Source organism: Alnus glutinosa, chromosome 1 (genome assembly GCF_958979055.1).
Source record: "Alnus glutinosa chromosome 1, dhAlnGlut1.1, whole genome shotgun sequence".
NCBI lineage: Eukaryota > Viridiplantae > Streptophyta > Magnoliopsida > Fagales > Betulaceae > Alnus > Alnus glutinosa.
Window position 1 is genome coordinate 19,512,332 of NC_084886.1, and position 18,960 is coordinate 19,531,291.

The window sequence follows — 18,960 nt, forward strand, 5'->3', positions numbered from 1 at the left end:
TTTTTCTCTCCAATCATTCCATGATTTGGGCTTGAGTGGCTAGCTAATGGGCCAAACGATCAAATTGGGAATTCAACATCATTGGCTCTAATACCCAATTGTACAAACCTTGGGTATAAAAACCGGCTTGCAAGAAGAGGGTGACCAAATTTTTTTTATACATATTGTTAAGCTTGTACTTAAGCTGTGTGTGACGCTTTTAATCATAAAATACCTCCACACTCTGCAGCCGACGTCCACGATAGCACACTCTATCGATACTAACCCGATGGTAGTCCTTTCTCGTTTGGTGGCTCCATTCACCTATCAGTATTCAATGACGTCCCGTCCATACATAGTACCGAGACATTTTGATTCAGCCTAAAGTCGCCTCCTCCGTGACTCAACCACAAAGCTGCAATCCTTTCGATTCCATACTCAACGAGTTGCACCCGATCCCATACTTGACATGGTGATTAGCTCTGATACCAAATGATATAAACCTTGAGTAGAACTCACACTTAAAAACCAACTTGCACGAGGAGGGTGTTACAAGAATAGCAAATATAGTAAAGTATTTTATTTATATTCCAATAGGAGTTATACTCCACTGTCGGCTAGCAAAATAATTATGGCAAGGCAGTAAGGAGTATTTCATTGCCTTGTGGGACAAGTAGGGAAATATTCTATTTTTATTCTCATAGTTTAGGTGTTATTAGTATTACAAATCCCATGGGGATTTGACCTAATTCTGAATTGTAATCCTATTTAAACCCTTGCTTGCAGTGAACCAAGGCATGCAAAATTAATTATCAAACCTAGTTTTTGGAGGCTTTAAAAATCTCTAATTTCCTACCACTACTTCATTCAATTATCAAAATAGGTCGAAATAAGAAGCTAAATACGACTTCTCTTCCGCTTGAAGGGCGTATTACTTGATCCGTTTACGAATTCTCGTAACAATTTGGTATTAGAGCCAAGTTGTTTGATGGCTGACCCACGGGTAGAATTGCTTGAAAAATAATTTATTGATCTCATGACTATGACGGAAGGGTTGATCAAGAGATCAAATGATCAAACAATAGATCGTGCTCCCTAAGCTTCACCAATGTCATGCCGCTCGTATAAGATTGAACGCCCGAGATTAGCAGTCGTGGAACACGGAATATCCGTGCGCCCGAGGCCACGTCTTCATCAACTACCGATTCTCGCATATATAGGAATAATCTCAACTGCTCCTTAGTCTCTATAAATACCAAGGTCCCCTCATTCATTAAGGTACGCTGATTAATCTATATAACCTTACTCTGCGCATTTTCTCTAAGAACAATACACTTACTTAAGCATCGAAGCGGGGTTGTCGGCATCCCCCCCCCCCCCCCCCCCCCGACGTAGTGTTTGTTCTTGTTTGCAGATCGAAGAAGAAAGAGGGAAAACTCTGACGAATCACTGATCTACACGTCACCTACCGGAAACTGTCTCAACACTCGATATAATTGATGACAGAATTCAAAGTAAAGAAAAAGAGTACATGGTTATAAGTGGAAAGATTAAAAAATACAGTATCAAATAAAAATTTAAAGCTTACATATCAATATATTGAACGTAATAGTGTTTAATTAAATCATTAATAGCAAAGATTGATTCCAGTGTTGATAAATGGTATATAAGAGAAGTCAGCCAGGTTGGAATTTTTCATATAAAAATGTAAATGAATTTGTCAACAAATTTAAAAATAAGTTTATTGTTGTAAGTAGGATTTTATTAAAAATATATCAGCCAGGTGTGTGTATATATATCCTATGGATTGTTGCCCACTTTTTCCAAGTTATAGAAACTTTATATGCAGGCTTGTTATAAACCTGTTTTAGCTTGCAGCTCAAGTCTAATTTATTAGCTAAAGGAGTTCAAAAGTCAAGTTTTAGCTTGTTTATTCATATAATTTTAGGGAAATACAAGAGCTTTTTCTAGCGTTCTTCTGGATAATATGGATTTAATAAAAAAAATTATTTCAAAAGGTGACCTACGAAATGCAATTTTTAAGCAAAATAAAATAAAATTAAATGCACGTCATTCAGAAGGATACCAGAAGGACGCTAGAAGGAGCTCTAGCATTTCTTATAATTTTAAAGTCATTAGTCCACCCTTCTTTTTTATTTTTCATGAAGTGAAAAATTTTGTGAGCAACAATAAAGTTGTCATGAATAGTTCTACCTTTGACAAAAGTAGATTGGATGGAATTGATTACCTTGCTTACAAGGACTTTAATCGATTAGCCAATATCTTTGAAATAATTTTGTAATTGAAGTTGCATAAGCTAATTGGTTTGAATTGTTTAACCTTAGAAGGAGAATCCACTAGAAGAATAAGGGTAATGTGAGTATGATTAATCTTTTTTTGAGCATTCTGCCACTTTTAAAGAACCCTTGAACAAAATTAATGACTTCATTTTTGATAGTAGGCCAGTAAGTGAGATAGAATGATCAGCCCTAATGCTAATTATTTGGGCTTCTCCATCTTCATTCATAAGAGTAAAAATAAATCATTTGAAGAGATTGAGGATAATGTTCTTAATAGAGTTGCTGGTTGGAAGGCAAAGACTACCATAGGTTGCCAGACTTTGATAACATAAGTGGTTGCAGCTTTATCGAGCTTTACCATGTCCTTGTTCTTACTTCAAAAATCTCTTTGCTCTCAAATTGATTCAATTCTAAGGATTTTTATTTCTATTTTTTTCAATGGGGATTCAAGGACTCAAAGAAACATAACTTGACTCTTTGGCTTGGTCTAAAGTCTGCTCTCCAAAACATATAGGAAATGTTAGGTTTTGGTTGGCATATTCGAAGTCCAAAACTTGGTTTTTATTTATTGGGGATTGGGTAGTTCTGTACTTAAGTGTGCAAGTAAAGACGGTGAAGATTTCTTCAAGAAGAAAAGTACTGCAATAGATGTCCAAACTTGGACAATGTGGTACGTACGAACATGGAGGACCCAAGGAGTATATGTTCCCTCTGGTGTCTGGACCTGATCGGTATGTATGACGAATGTCCGAACAAGGACAAAGCTATCCAGACATGAGGAGCTCTAGAGACTAAATGTTCCTTGAGTTGTCCGAATATGCCTGTGGACATACCTAGGTTAGTAAGTTTCTATGGTAGTGATGTGAAGGACACGTGTCCGAACATGAGGCAGTCCTAAGAGTTAATGTTCCCTAGCATGTGGGATGATGTCCGGACATGGAAAATAATTTGGGCATGAAACTCTAATCATGTTTGAACATGATTGTAAACTGTTCGGACGCTGCCACGTAGAACACATGATTTCTGTCTTTAAAAGACTAGTTCTGCTTCATTGTTTTGTATCTCTAAAGTACAAAATTTGAAAGGACTCTAAAGGAGTTTAGATATATACTGGTACCAAGTCTTTGTTTGTGTTGATACACAAGGATCTTGGGGTTTGTGCCAAGAGTCGTGTTCATGTGTCGAAGGCTTTTGAAGTGGGAATCAAACCACTGTGCTGCTACTACACATAGTTCATCAACAAAAATTCTACCAGTGTCTCGATAATGATTCTACAAGAAGTCTGACTAGTGGGAACTGGAGCCTGGTGATGAGTTTGCATGTGGGCAGGGAGCTTGTCTGCGCAAGGGTGGTGCAGATAACGTTAGGACGATCATCCATCGTTAGAACTGTTTCTGAATAGAAACTCCTAACTTCGAAAAATCCTTCATTTTCACAATTTAAAGTGTTTTAAGGCTTAAAAATGCTTCTCATTTCACTAATTTAGAGACTAAATAAGGTCTAAAATGAAGACTAAAACATCAAAGTCTTAATTTTTAATCCAAAAAACCACACCTATCATATCAAAACCAAAACTTTCATATAAACCACTTCAAAGATCACAAGGATCTACACAACAACACATATAGGAGTTAAAAATCTTCCCTTTTATAGTGAGAAACTCGTACTAGAGCACATCATCTTGGACTTAAAACCCAACTTTCTAACCCTAAAGCTAAAGTTTTTCCAAAGAAAAACATTAAATTCTGTATTATATTGTGAACACCTATTTAACCCCCCTTATAAGTGTTGTTTGGAGTCTTGAGTATTATTTTTCAAATACCATGAAGCACTTAACTACAAAAAAACTGGTTTTTAATGACCTACATTTAGTGGTATTTTTGGTGGTCTGACACGTCACTAACTTTTAGTGGCGTGTAATTAGTGGCGTGTCAGTTTTTGACACGCCACTAATTTAGTGACGTGTCAATTTTTAGCACCACACTAAATTCCAATATTAAAAAAAAAATATTAAGTTTTAGTGACGTGTTTTTTTTATTGTCAACACGTCACTAAAATTGTATATTAAAAAAAAAAAAAAAAAAGCCGGAGCAAAGATAGCTGACTCCTGTTTTTGGGTCTTCAGGTTTCGAAAGGCGCCGTGTAGTCGCTCGACTGAGTCGTCCTTGTACTTCCGCACCCATAGGAGACACTTCCTCATTGTTTTCAACTAGCTATTGTATAAGATTGAAAGGAAGATTTACCACTCATTGAAGTGGACATAGCTTGCCTTCCCTATAAATGGCTGGGAAAAGAATCGGACCCAAGGCTGTAAAAAGACATAGTAGAATATCAGCTAAAATCTACCAAAATCAACCAAAAATGATATTGTAAGGCACAATCAAATGCAAATCCTTGCACATATTCAACCAAAGTATGCGATGAATCCAAATAGATTAAACAGAGATAAAATAAAACAAGCACAATTTTGCTGGAAGAATCATAGATCAAGCATTTTAACAAAGACATAATGAGAGATCCACATTCCCATCTAAGCATTTTAACAAAGACATGAACTTGAAGCCATGCATACGTGTACCTGAAAACAATAACCCTGCTTCCTTCTCTTAACCTCCAAGTTGTGCCTAACATTAAAAACAAAATGGCAAATGGATTAGAAGAGAAGAAGAAAAGGGGCGGGGGAGGTAGAAAAATTGGGGGGAAAAGAAACGTATAAAGGGGGGAAAAGAAAAGAAATAAAGAAATGAGAAACAGCTGGCGCGCGTATTCTCGAGGAGATTTAGTGATGTGTCTCATTGACACGTCACAAAGTTAGTGGCGTGTCAAATTGATACGCCACAATTTAGCGGACTGCCAAGATTGATATGTCACTAAATAGTGACGTGACCAATTTGAAACGTCACTAAAAATTTAAATTTAAATTATATTGACTTAACGTTTAGTGACATGTCAAATTTGAAACGTCACTAAAAATTTAAATTTATTATTTTTTTTTTAAAAAAAAAATTATATGACTTAACATTTAGTGGCGTGTCAAATTTGACACGTCACTAAAAATTTAAATTTCAAATATATATATATATATATATATATATATATATATATATATATATATTTTAAAAAATTATGTCGACTTAACATTTAGTGATGTGTCAATCTTGGCAGGCCACTAAATTGTAGCGTGTCAATTTGACACGCTACTAACTTTGTGATGTGTCAGTATGACACGCCTCTAAATTGTGGCGTGTCAATGAGACACGTAACAAATTTCATGGCGTATCAGATTTAACACGTCACTAATTATTTTAGTGAAGTGTTATTTTTTAACACGTCACTAATTAGCGATGTGTCGAAAAGTACATTATTGTTGACACGTCACTAATTGCAGAGATTTTTTTATAGTGTAAGAGTACAAAATAACGTACGCTTTAGAAACAAACATAAACCTGGCAGAGTATCATTTTTCATTGTAAATGTTTTACCACAATAGCAAACGCAATTGCAATATTCTTGTGAAGCCTTAACCTATAAGCAAGTCTCAAATATTTTTTGTTGTTGATCACTATCATTTATTAATATAAGAAATAAAGATGACCTCAAGGAGTAGCACAATTAGTTAGGGATCGCGCTTTACGAACTGGAGGTCATTAGTTCGAATCTTCATTCTCCCTCTACTTCCTTCCCCTTGGTTGATCATGTCAAAAATATATATAAAATAATAAAAATTAAAAGATGGATATACTATATTGAATTTTTTTAAAATTTAAAGAGATAAAAGTTGAGAGGGGTGTTAATTAGGTGAAGTATATCATGTCTAAATGGGATATATATTTCTGCTTTTCCCATTCTTATAATTATTATGTTGGTACTGTTGTATTGCCAGCCGTAAGAATGAGAGTGTGAAACTCACAAACGAAGGGCCTTTATTTGGAAATGGCAACAAGATTGTACGTTTACTTGTTTTTCTTCTTCTTTTGTGCATGGTTAGGTTGAGTGCATTTTGGGAACCTCAAGGGCCCTGCATGTCGGGTTTAATCTGTTTATATGTAAAGAAAGAGGAGCCCCATGATGAGTAGTCCGGTCCCCTCCCTCGTATCTGCCATGCACTGTCCAATGCAGTCCCAACCTCATTCGACAAACAAGAACTTGCGGGCAGGTGTTTTCCCATAAATTAAGGCCACGGTCGATTTATAGTGCATGTACAAGTTGGTGGCAGCCAGCCAAGCCTAGTTAGTACTCGTGGGAAAGAGACATATGGCCAGTATCTTTTTGAAAAAATAAAAATAAAAAATTATTTACTATAATATATAAATAGTTAAATTTATTTATTTTTGGACCAAAAAAATTAAGTTTGGCTTCTGTCCAAAAGAAAAAATGACTTGGCCCTTGGCTCTATTATAATAAAAATTATTAGGAAAAGCGCATACACTCTCTTCAAACTATCAATTTATCCCAAACTACCAAAAAATTGTCAATCCCATCATTAACAAAAAAAAAATTCTTCATAAAATTAAAAAAAAAAAATAGAATGTAATTTTTCTTGAAAATAAAAAATTTTAAAAAAAGCCTCCCCTTTTTTTTTTTTTTTTTTTTTTAATTTTTTAATTTTTTTTAATAATTTTTAGTTAGGCAGAACCACCCCAATTTTTTTTTTTTTTTTTTTTTTTAAAAATAAGGATATTTTTGTCTTATGGAAAAAAAATTTAGGTTAATTTTTGACTATTTTTAATTTTTAATAAAAACGAAAGAACAAAAAAAATTAGTCTTAGATTTTATTTAAAAAAAATATTGGATTTTGTTTTTTGTTTTTAAAAATTTCTTTTTCAACTAATTAATAATTAAAAATGGTAATTTAGGTTTCTCGATGTTCAAAATAAGGTCTTTTTGAAAGATTTTGATCAAATTTGATTTTCTGTCCAACATAACGGTCCAGACTGACGGATTAGACTAAGTTGCAATAAAGTGGAAATTTTTATATACCTAAGTATCACACCTTTTTTTGAACAAATAGCATGTGCGATTATATATTACTGAAAAAAGTTCCAGGGCAAGGACTGTTGAGACAGATTCTGGTAGGTGACGTGTTGATCAGTGATTCGCCCGTATGCTCCTTCTTTCCGAATACCTGCAAGAGAAAGCTGCGTCGGGGGGTGCCGACAATCCCGCTCCGATGTTTAAGTAAGTGTATTGTCTGAGGATAAATGCACAGAGTAATGTCAAGGAGATAAAAACAGTGTACCTCAATATTTGAAGGGTCTATGGTATTTATAGAGTTTGAGGAGCAGTTAATCGAGTCCCTGTATATACGGGAATCGGTAGTCGATGAAGACGTGGCTTCGAGCGCACGGATATTTCGGGTCCATGACCGCTTATCCCGGGTGCACGATTCTTTATGGGTGACGTCATTGGTGAGGCTCCAGGCGCACGATCTAGATTTGCTTGGTGCCCGGGTCGGATAGTCGAGTCGGTTGAAAAGGCTGGGCCCTGATGATCTTGGCGGGCTTAGACAGATTAATTTCTCTTGAACCGTTTTGGCCCGGTTGGGTGAACCCAATGGGCCTTGTGTTCGGGTTGGGCCTGGCTACCGAGGAGGCCTTTTTCCTAACAGTTTACCCCCCAATTCTTTTATGCAAATTTTATGCTTAAGTGAATTAAGTTACAATCAACTGATCTCAACTGGCTTCGGATTTCGAATTGGGCTAAGGACATGCTGTCGAGAACGGCGATGGGCCCTCACTTTATTGAATTCAAAACTGACTCGGTGGCATACTTGGAAGGTCTCAATTCGTCCGCCGTTGCTTCACTCGAGGAGCATCGATCCAAGAGCCCCTGGACATTACTCTTGAAAAATCCCGCTCTTTTTGAGAGAATCCCGCTCATTTTCAAATTCGAATTTCGAGCTTTTATTTTTAAGATCCTGGGTTCTGGGATTTGCTAACGTGGGCGACAAGCGCATTTAATGCGACTTGACGACAGTTCGGCTTTCAAGGGATAGGGCGGCTTGTCAGGTACTGACCGGAGGCTCTTCTGCTGCCGGTTCGAAAGGACAAAAATCGAGCATGGCCTTTCAGCTTCCGGTTATCGAAAACCGGCAGATCCGGGTCACACCCCTTATAAATACCCCTTCTTCCGTACTTTAGCATTTCTTACTTTGGATTCTCCTCTTTCTTTCGAACCTATTCTCCTCTTTCTTTAGAACCTCTAAACCTTCTCCCCTCAAATCTCAAAATCTCAAAAAATGTCAAGTGTGGAAGAATTTGAAGGGGATGACATCCCGGAGCTTGAAGGAGAGGAGGCCCTTTTCGAGAACGAGGATGCAACCGATCTAGACGAGGAGCCGGTTGCCGGCGAAGCAGCTCCCCGACCTCTCGTGCCTCTTGATCACCGAGGGGTTTTGAAGGTTTCAGTTGGGGATGAGCATCGTCTGCGGAACAACTACGACATTCCCCCCTCGGTTCTACTACACTTCCAGAGTCCGGTTAGTAGGGAGATTCGAGGTGGAGACATCGTTCTTTACGAGCAGATGCTGCTGGCGGGAGTTTGGTTCCCATTCCCAGACATCGGCTGGGAGTTGGTGTTGTTTCTTGGCGTCTGCCCGAGTCAGATAGCACCGAATGCGTGGAGATATCTCTTTGCATCCTTCATTCTATGGCACTCGGTACTCGAAACTCGGATGACGATTCCTGAATTCTTCAACGTGTACAAGGCTACTTACAAAAGAGAGGGGGTCGTAGAGTTTACCATCAAGAACAACCCAATCTTTATCTACCTTTCTCCAAATTACTCCAACAACCGAGGGTGGAGATCCGAGTTTTTGAGGGTCTCGGGTGACTGGGAGTCGGTTGCACCCCTCCCAGGCAACCAGAGGATGCCTCAAGAATGGAGACCCATCCAAGCCGATTTGGGGGAGGCTCCAGCCTTGAATGCAATCGGGAGCAGGAGGGTTGCAACTATGTTGACGTTCTCCCAGACCCCGGGGAATGCCGCAAAGATAGATTACGACAATATTGTCACCGAGGAGAACATGCGGAAAGTTCTCAAATACCAAATTCCCACCGGTAAAGTTTGGTATGATTGGAAGGGAAAAACTATGGTGAGGAAATCCGAGAGCGAAGCAGCTGCTGCCCCCCGGGCCAAGGCCTCGGCGGCTGCTCCTTTGCCGAAGAGGAGCGCAAAACCGACGATAGGTTCTTCTAAGCCAAAAAGGGTCAACAAATCAACAACCATCCTGAAAGGGGTGGTTATATCCGAGAGCCGACCGGCCGGTGTTTCTACCGTGGCCGTTTCTCCCAAAGTGAGTGAACTTGCAACCGAGTTAGCAGAGGTTTCTGAGAAGGAGATTCCCACAGCTTTTCCTTCGGCCATCCTCTCCAAAGTGATTGAACCTAGGTAGGAATTGGATGAGGCTCCCGAGGAGGAGTCTCCCACTGCCCTCGCCTCGGCTGTTCCTTTAAAGGTGGTTGAAACCAAGAAGGAGACTCGGGCTTATTCGTTCGGGGGTCAATCGGCCGAGATTACTCAGGCGCCCGCCCTTGATGTAATCCAAATAGAAGATGAACCCGAAGAATCTGAGAAGGAGGTTCGAAGGTCGGTTAAGAGCAAAGGAAAGGAAAAGGTGCATGAGTCACCGAAGAGGACCCGTTTCGCCTCGGATCTAGAAATGTATGCACTTACTCAAGCAAGTGAAGTGGAACTCCTCTTCGGTCGCCCACACATTATACTGCCAACCGTTCTAGCCACCCAGGAGATCCCGGCAAAACGCTTTCTTCCGGACTCCTCTACTTCAGTGGCGCCAAACACTGGCGAGCCTTTAGGTCAATCCACGATAGGAGACATCGAGACTCTCTTGGAGCCCGAGGCTGCATTGATGTCCGGGGACCACCCGCCACCGGAGACCGAAAACTTCCCTAGAACTTGGGGATGGCTTGGGAACCGGGGACCACATGGTGATGGAACGCGAAGATAATCTAGAATCCGGGGCGGCGGATTTGCTGGTGCCGATCAAAGAAGGCTTTGATTAGAACTTGGTGATAGACCCCCCAAGAGCCGAGGTGCTTGAGGAACCCCAATCCGAGGCTCAAAACCCCTTGCCCTGCCGCAAGGAAGCCAGCACATCCCTACAGGGAGCATTGATAGCTTCATTGAGGGAGGGCTTACTGGCCTGTCCCTTAGAGGCCCTGCTGGAGATACTCCCGGAGGAGTCTTCATCTACGTCCAGGACCGAGTCCTCGGGTGAACTTACGGAGGCACTCCTTCATGCTCACCTTCAAGTAAGCTTCATGAGGTGAAAATAAATTTTTACACTTATTATTATTATTATTATTTTTTTTTACACACCCATTTTTTTTTTTGTAGGGCATAATAAGGTCGGTAGCCTTGTGGCGAAACCATCGGGGGGCTATCGAAAGTCAAGCCTCTCTGAAGGCCAAAGTTGCCGAGATGCAGTTCTGGATTCAGGAGCTGGAATTTGACGTGTCCCGGACCGAGGATTTAAAGTTTGAGATCGAGGCCCTAAAAAAGGACATTAAGATCCGAGATCGGACTATTGAGGCTCGGGACTAGGATTTGGTTTTAGCTCGGAAACAGGTGGAAGAGGCTCGTGCCCAAGCACTAAAAAGTGAAAAGACCCTCGATCGGGTGTGGACCAACCTGACCAAGGCTAATGAGGCCAGGGCAGCTTTGACTGCTCGGGTAGCAGAGGTGCAGTTGGAGAAGGACTCACTAACAGCAGATAAGCGGGCTCTAATCGAGAGCCAAAAAGAGGCTCATGCTAGGCACAAGAAGCTTCGAAAGAAGAGCCATCATTACAAGTCCAAGTCCAAGTCCAAGCGCTTGAAGAAGCAACTCGACTTGGTCCCCTGGCTCCGAGTCCTCAACTAGGGCCGAGGATCAAACTGGGGATTTGAAAGCTTGAGGACTATGCTTCTTCACCCGTAAGTTTTTAAGGTCGATCCAAAGACCGTGACTCCTGATCTTATTGGGATGCCGGAGATTGCTACCAACGAGCTTCAGACCTTGGGCGTGGAGTTCTTTCCGGACGTGACGGATTGGACCGAGGACTCTCCAAATCCGTATCAAGATGATTTGACATCCGGGCCTTCTGTCTCTGATTGTACTCCCGGGAATGGAGAAACCGAGGATGTTGAAGCTGGGGATGAAGGGGACTCTAGTGGGAGCCCAATTTTGTAATTTTTTTTTTTTTTTTTTTGTATTTTGAACTAAGATTTCTAAACCTAGATAACCTGTAACCAAAATTACTATTGTTCAATTAAAATTATTGTTCAATTTGAATGTGTTGAATAGCTGCTTGTTGAATAGCTGCCGAGTTGAGTTGATTTGATTTGGTCTAACTTTGGACCGAGTCACCCCCCAATGACTTAGCCAAATTTTGGATTTGTCTGAGTCATTACCGAGGAATATGACCAGTGTGTGCGTGTTTCAAGTCGGTTATGTTTCGAACCGAGGAACACAACACTTTGATTTGAGCCGGTTTGATTTGATTTGAGCTGGTTTGATCTGGTTTGATTTGAACTGAGTCACCCCCCAATGACTTGGACAAATTTTGGATTTGTCTGAGTCATTACCGAGGAATATGACCGGTGTGTGCGTGTTTCAAGTCAGTTATGTTTCGAACCGAGGAACACAACACTTTGATTTGAGTTGGTTTGATTTGATTTGATTTGATTTGAGCTGGTTTGATCTGGTTTGATTTGAACTGAGAAATAAGCTGGATAAAATTTGAGCTGTACGAATTTTGAAGCAATTGAATTTACTGAGAGTATAATTGGTTACATGTGATTCATATAAAGTACTTCTTCAAATGCTTGGCATTCCAAGCTCTCTGTAGTTCTCGACAGGTTGTATCGATCAGATGATATGCCTCTTTGTCGTGACATCGTATTACTTTGTAGGGGCCTTCCCATTGGGGTTCGAGTTTTCCTTCGGTTGGATCTTTAGTAATCGGGCTTAGCTTCCTCAAGACCCAATCACCGAGTCGGAACTTCCGTGGGTTCACCGTCTTATTGAAGTAACGGGCGGCTCGACCCTGGTATGCTGCCCATGTGACCTGTGCTTCATCTCTTCTTTCTTGTAACAAGTCCAGATTGAGCTTGATTCCTTCATCATTGAGTCTCGGATTGTAGTGTGATACCCGGAAGCTTGGTGATCCGACTTCAGCAGGGATGACCGCCTCAGAACCGTATGTTAAAGAGAATAGAGTAGCATTAGTGGGAGTGCTAGTTGTGGTTCAGTAGGCCCAAAGTACCTTGGGGACATACTCGGGCCAAGCTACTTTCTTATTGCCGAGCTTATTCTTCAGTGTTTTGAGTAGTGTTTTGTTCGTGGCTTCCACTTGCCCATTTGCCGGTGGGTGAATCGGAGTGGAATAATAATTTGGAATCCAAAGTTCGACGCACCATTTACGAAATGGCCTGCAGTCAAACTGCTTTTCGTTGTCAGTAACAAAGGCATATGGGATGCTGAATCAACATATGACCGAGCTCTAAAGAAATTTTATCATGTTGTCGGTGGTGATGGTGGCGAATGCCTCGGCTTCGGCCCACTTGGTGAAATAGTCTACTGCAACAAGAAGGAATTTCCGCTTTCCTTTTCCTAGTGGCATGGGTCCGACTATGTCCACCCCCCATTTCCCGAATGGCTAGGGCGAGGTGATTAGACTTAGTTTTTCAGGTGGGTACATCACCCGAGCAAATCTTTGACACTTGTCGCAATGTTGAACAAGTCTGACCGAGTCCTTGTTCATTGTTAGCCAGTAGTACCTGGCTCTCATTGCCTTGTGTACCAGCATCCGAGAGCCTGAATGGTTCCCGCAGACCCCTTCGTGTATTTCCCTAAGCACATATTCAGCCTCCGAGTTCGTGAGACACTTGAGAAGTGGCTCGGTATATCCTCTTCGGTAAAGTACTCCTCTAATAAGCAGGTACTGGGCTGAGTGCATTTTTACCTTACGAGACAGCAGCTTGTCATGGCAGTCCTGTCAAAGTTAGACTGATGTTCACATACCTTGTTGAGGTATTGGATCATTTTTTTCACCTTGAGCCTCAGCAAGTCCCTGCACATGGCTTACTACAACCTAGGAATAACTTCTGATTTCTATGTTCTTTGCTCCCATCTCCCGAGCTATAGAGAGCCCGGCTAACACGGCCTCGTACTCCGCTTCATTATTGGTAGTAATGAAGTCCAACTTGATCGCATATTGGAATTTTTCTCCATCCGGGCTTGTAAGAGCGACACCGACTTCGCTTCTTCGGTTAGCTGAGGAACCGTCTACATATGCTACCCAGGTCTCCTTCTTGGGCAGTTCTTCGCTCTCGGGTATATTACTGAATTCCAGGAGGAAGTCAGCTAGGACCTGACCCTTGATCGAAGTTCGAGGATGGAATTCTATGTCAAATTGCCCTAGCTCTACCGACCAGTTCACCAATCTGCCAGAAAGGTCTGGTTTTTGCAATATCTTCTTCATTGGGCACTCGGTCAACACCGTACAGCATGTGCTTGAAAATATGGCCTTAGTCTCCATGCTAAGACGATTAAGGCAAAGGCCAATTTTTCAATCCAAGGGTACCTCTCTTCGGCTCCATGGAGTGCTTTGCTGGTAAAATACACCGGTTTTTGGATACCAGAGTCTTCTCGGACCAAAGCTGAGCTGACAGCCGAGGGAGATACTGCTAGGTAGAGATAGAGAATTTCCCCTTCATCCGAGCGGCTCAAGAGTGACGGATTGGTCAAATATTCTTTTAACTTCCCGAAGGCTTCCTCGCACTCGCCATTCCATTTGAACGCTTTTTTCAAAATCTTGAAAAATGGGAGACATTTATCTGTGGATCGGGAGATGAACCGGTTTAAGGCCGCTATTCTCCCGGTCAGCTGCTGCAGTTGCTTGGTGGTCTGAGGAGATTGCATTCCTAGGACTGCACTGACTTTCTCGGGATTTACCTCGATTCCTCTCTGCGAGACCATAAATCTCAAGAACTTCCCGGAGGAGACGCCAAAAGCGCACTTGGCCGGATTGAGCTTTATCTTGTGGCTCCTCAGTGTCTCGAAGGTCTCCCTCAGATCTGCTATGTGGCCGGGGGCTCGGATGCTTTTGACAAGCATGTCGTCCACATAAACTTCTACGTTCCGTCCAATCTGATCTTGGAACATTTTGTTGACGAGCCTCTAGTACGTGGCCCCAGCATTTTTTAGACCAAATGGCATCATTTTGTAGCAATATAGACCTCGGTCGGTAATGAATGATGTTTTTTCTTGATCGGCTTCATCCATGTGAATCTGGTTGTACCCTGAGAAGGCGTCCATGAATGTTAGGAGTTCATGCCCGGACGTAGAGTCTACTAGGAGATCGATCTGAGGCAATGGGAAACTGTCCTTGGGACATGCTCTGTTGAGATCGGTAAAATCGACACACATTCTCCACTTCCCGGTGGTTTTTCTGACTAAAACCATGTTGGCCAGCCACTCTGGGTAATCTACTTCTCGAATAAACCCGGCCTGTAGGAGTTTGTGCACCTCCTCAGCTATGGCCTGATTTTGTTCCGGCAAGAAAGTTCTTCTTCGCTGTTTGACCGGTCAATGGCTCGGGTCGACCATTAGCTTGTGGACAATCACAGAAGGAGGTATCCCTGGCATATCCTCATGGCTCCATGCAAAAACGTTTTCATTTCGTCTAAGGAATGCTACCAGGGCCTCCTTTATTTCTGGGGAAAGCTGCGAGCCTACCCGAATCTTCTTCTTCGAGTCATCGAGCTCGAAGTCTTCCAATTCCTCGACTGGCTCCCCCAACGGTGATTGCTATTTTCCGTCCTCCTTGGTCTTCTCTCCGAGACCCGTAGCTTCAGGGAGCTTTTTCAAGCTTGTGTTGTAGCATGCTCGGGCCATTTGCTGATGTCCTTTTTCCACGCCGACCCCTTCCTTGGTTGGAAATTTCATGCTCAAGTGGGGGGTTGAAGTTACAGCCTTGAGATCATTGAGAGTTGTTCTCCCGAGAATGGTGTTGTAGGCCGAAGGTCGGTCTATTATTAGAAATCGGACCATTATAGTTCTCTACCTCGGGTACGCTCCTGCCATGACCGGGAGCTCGATGGACTCGAGCGGGAGCACTTGTTCTCCTGTGAATCCCACAAGCAAATGCCTAGCCGGGTTTACTTTGCTTCGATCGATCTTCATGAGCTCAAAGGCTGACCTATAAAGGATATCAGCTGAGCTTCCAGTGTCTATCAGGATGCGGTGTATCTTGTGGTTCGCGATGGCTAAGCTTAAAACCAAAGCGTCGGTATGTGGAAGAGACACCCCTGCATAGTCATCGTCTGAGAACCCGATCACTTGGGCCTCATCTTTCAGGGACTTTGGAGGTTTTTGCACCGAGTATACTTCGAAGTCGTTCAATTGCCTCACATACGCCTTCCGAGCCGAGCTGGACTCTCCTCCTCCTTCGAAAACCCCAGCAATTGTGTGTATTTCTGGGAGGTTTTCCTGTGGTACTGGACGGGCTCGGCTTCTGCTTCTTTCTCGGGCAACCTGAGGATCTGGTCTGCGCTTTCGTTCTTTGGCTCTTTCCTGATCTCTTTCTTGGTCATTCCGTGGATTGTTTTGATTCTGGTGGAACCGATTGAGATCTTCCTGGGGGCGATTGCCGTGCCCTGGGTCCGGTAGAATCCTTTGATTTGCAAGGAATCGAACAAGCTTCCCATTCTCTATGAAGCGTTCTATCAATATTTTCAAAGAAATGCAAGCTTCGGTGCGATGCCCGGTGGTATCGTGGGAAGCGCAATATTGATCTGCATATGGTGAATTCGGGTTCACGAGTACCAGCCTGGGCTTTCGGTACATTGGGTCTCGCTTTATCTCTAGGAGAACATCCATGATGGGAGCGTTGAGGGGAGTCTAGTTGTGATCTCGGAGCGACTCCCAGTCTCGCTTTGGTCTGGCCTCCTCTCCTTCCGGAACACGCCTACATTCTTCTTTCTGAGGATCCTTTTTCTTCTTCTGACGCTCAGAAGTGGACGGGTGAGTATGCTCGGAAGTGGACGGGTAAGTATGCTCGGAAGTGGACAGGTGAGTCTTCTCAGATCCCAATAGGGCTCGGAGCGTTTCCTCCTGGTTGATGTACTTCTCGGCTTTACTCATAAAGCCGTCTAGATTCTGTGGGGGCTTTTGGGCTATATCAGCCATGAGAGCACTATCCTTTTGGATTCCCTGAAAGAGGGCTCCGTATATGAGGTCATCCGTTGCTACCTCAGCTTCGAGCCGCGCTTGGTTGAATCTCATGAAAAAGTCTTTGAGAGACTCCTCGGGTCCTTGATGTAATGACATCAAGGATCCAGATGGCTTTCTCCTGACCCTCTCGGCCATGAACTGTGTTAGGAACATCCTTCCGAGGTCATCGAAGTGACAGATGGAGTTCGACGGAAGTTTCCTGAACCAATCGCGGGCATTGCCCGAGAGGGTAAGTGGAAAGGCTCGACATGCTACCATCTCGGGTGTTCGGTGGCGGTCCATGTGAGCACGAAAATTGTCCAGATGCTCCACTGGATCTTCAAGGCCTGTATAAAACGAGATTTTTGGGATTTTGAATTTCTTGGGAAGACAAATGTTGGCCACCTCCTCGGTGAAGGGAGAGGTAGTCTTTTGTAACAGATTTTCGACTAGGGAAGCTTTTCCCTTGTCGTTTCTTTGGATAGCTGCAGTTAGAACTTTGCATCTTTGTTCCAATCGAGCGATCATGCCTTGCACCGCCCTTTCAGTCTCAGTTTGAGGAGGGGGAAGATTTCAAGGGATTTCTTCCTCCCTGTCATTTCGCTCTCCGGATCCCTCAACTTGGCTGCCTTTGTGTCTTTCTTCCTCCTTTCACTCTCCGATGTGACTATTGCGGGCCTCTCGGTTTTCTGGATCTGTGGCTGTCCGATGAAGTTCCGGAACCCGAGCCTGGAGGATGGCATTCATAGTAGCCAAATCCTCAATACTTTTGGCCATCTGTTCCATTCTTTCATTCAGGCGAGTAAGTTGGGGATCGTTAGAGTTTCCTTCCTCCCGGACGTTTTGGTCATCCCCGGGCACTCTGTTTGCTTCTGATCTAGTGTTCACCATAGCGAATTTTTAGTAGAAAAACGACACAAGTCGTTCCCACATACGGCGCCAATCTGTTGAGACAGATTCCGGTAAGTGACGTGTCGAGCAGTGATTCACCTGTATGCTCCTTCTCTCCGAATACTTGCAAGAGAAAGTTGCGTCGGGGGGTGCCGACAATCCCGCTCTGATACTTAAGTATGTGTATTGTCTGAGGATAAATGCACAGAGTAATGTCAAGGAGATAAAACAGTGTACCTCAATATTTGAAGGGTCTATGGTATTTATAGAGTTTGAGGAGCAGTTAATCGATTCCCTGTATATACGGGAATCGGTAGTCGATGAAGACGTGGCTTCGGGCGCACGGATATTTCGGGTCCACGACCGCTTATCCCGGGTGCACGATTCTTTATGGGTGACGTCACTGGTGAGGCTCCAGGCACACGATCTAGATTTGCTTCGTGCCCAACTTCCCCTAGATCTCGAGTAATCTTGAGATCTACGCGAGCGTAGGTGTCGATTGGTGCCCGGGTCGGCTATTCGGGTCGGATAGTCGGGTTGGTTGAATAGGCTGGGCCCTAATGATCTTGGCGGGCTTAGACAGATTAATTTCTCTTGAACCGTTTTGGCCCAGTCGGGTGAACCCAATGTGCCTTGTGTTCAGGTTGGGCCTGGCTACCGATGAGGCCAATATTTTTCCTAACAAGGACAAATACAGAGAAATGAGGTACAAGACCCCTACACCCTAAGGTAGAAAAATCTAACTTGAACGGCAACTTAAACAATACATAAACATTACAAGGACAACAATGCATCACTCTTTACATTTAAGCATACTCAACAAATAATAGAGGGTAGATCTAGCACCTAAGCCAACAAATAGTCCAGTAACATTTAAGAATCACACAGGAAGACTGTGGAAAGAAAAAAAAAGAAAAAAAAAAAAACACCATAACAGAAACCCAAATAGGCGTGGGGAAACGCCGTCACCGGTGACGGCGCATGTAGCTCACGTGCCACCACCAGGGACCACCTTTGCAGAAGAAGACCACTAGAAGATCCCAGAACCACTAGAGAACCCCCCAATGCACCATGGAGGGCAAAATGTGACCCACACGCATTGAACCAGGGAGTGACCTCCCTGGCGCGTGTAGGCCACGCGCTGAGCGTGAGGAACCAGCACGGCCGTGGCTGGAAGTTGCTTGACCAGAAGAGGCCGGTGACCCCGTGGAGAGGCACGTGCCTTGGAAGAATTGGCCGGAGTGAGCAGATTTGACTCCAAAGAAAGAAAAAAAAAAAAGAAAAAAAAAAAGAAAAAACAAAAAACAAAAAACAAAAACCAGATCAGAAACTCCGCCGGAGACACACCAGAAAATAGCTCCCCTACCCAAATCCCGTGAAAGCTTTGGCCAGGGAATTCCAACCACCACTGGATCTAACTGTGGGGAAAAAACTTCACAACCCTAATGGCTGGAAGACACCTAACCACACTGGATCTAACTAGGGAGGAACAAAAAAACCTCCCCCACCCTATAAGGGCAAGGAGGAAAGCAGACACCAGAGGAGGGAGGCTCAGAATTGAACCTCCACACCCCCT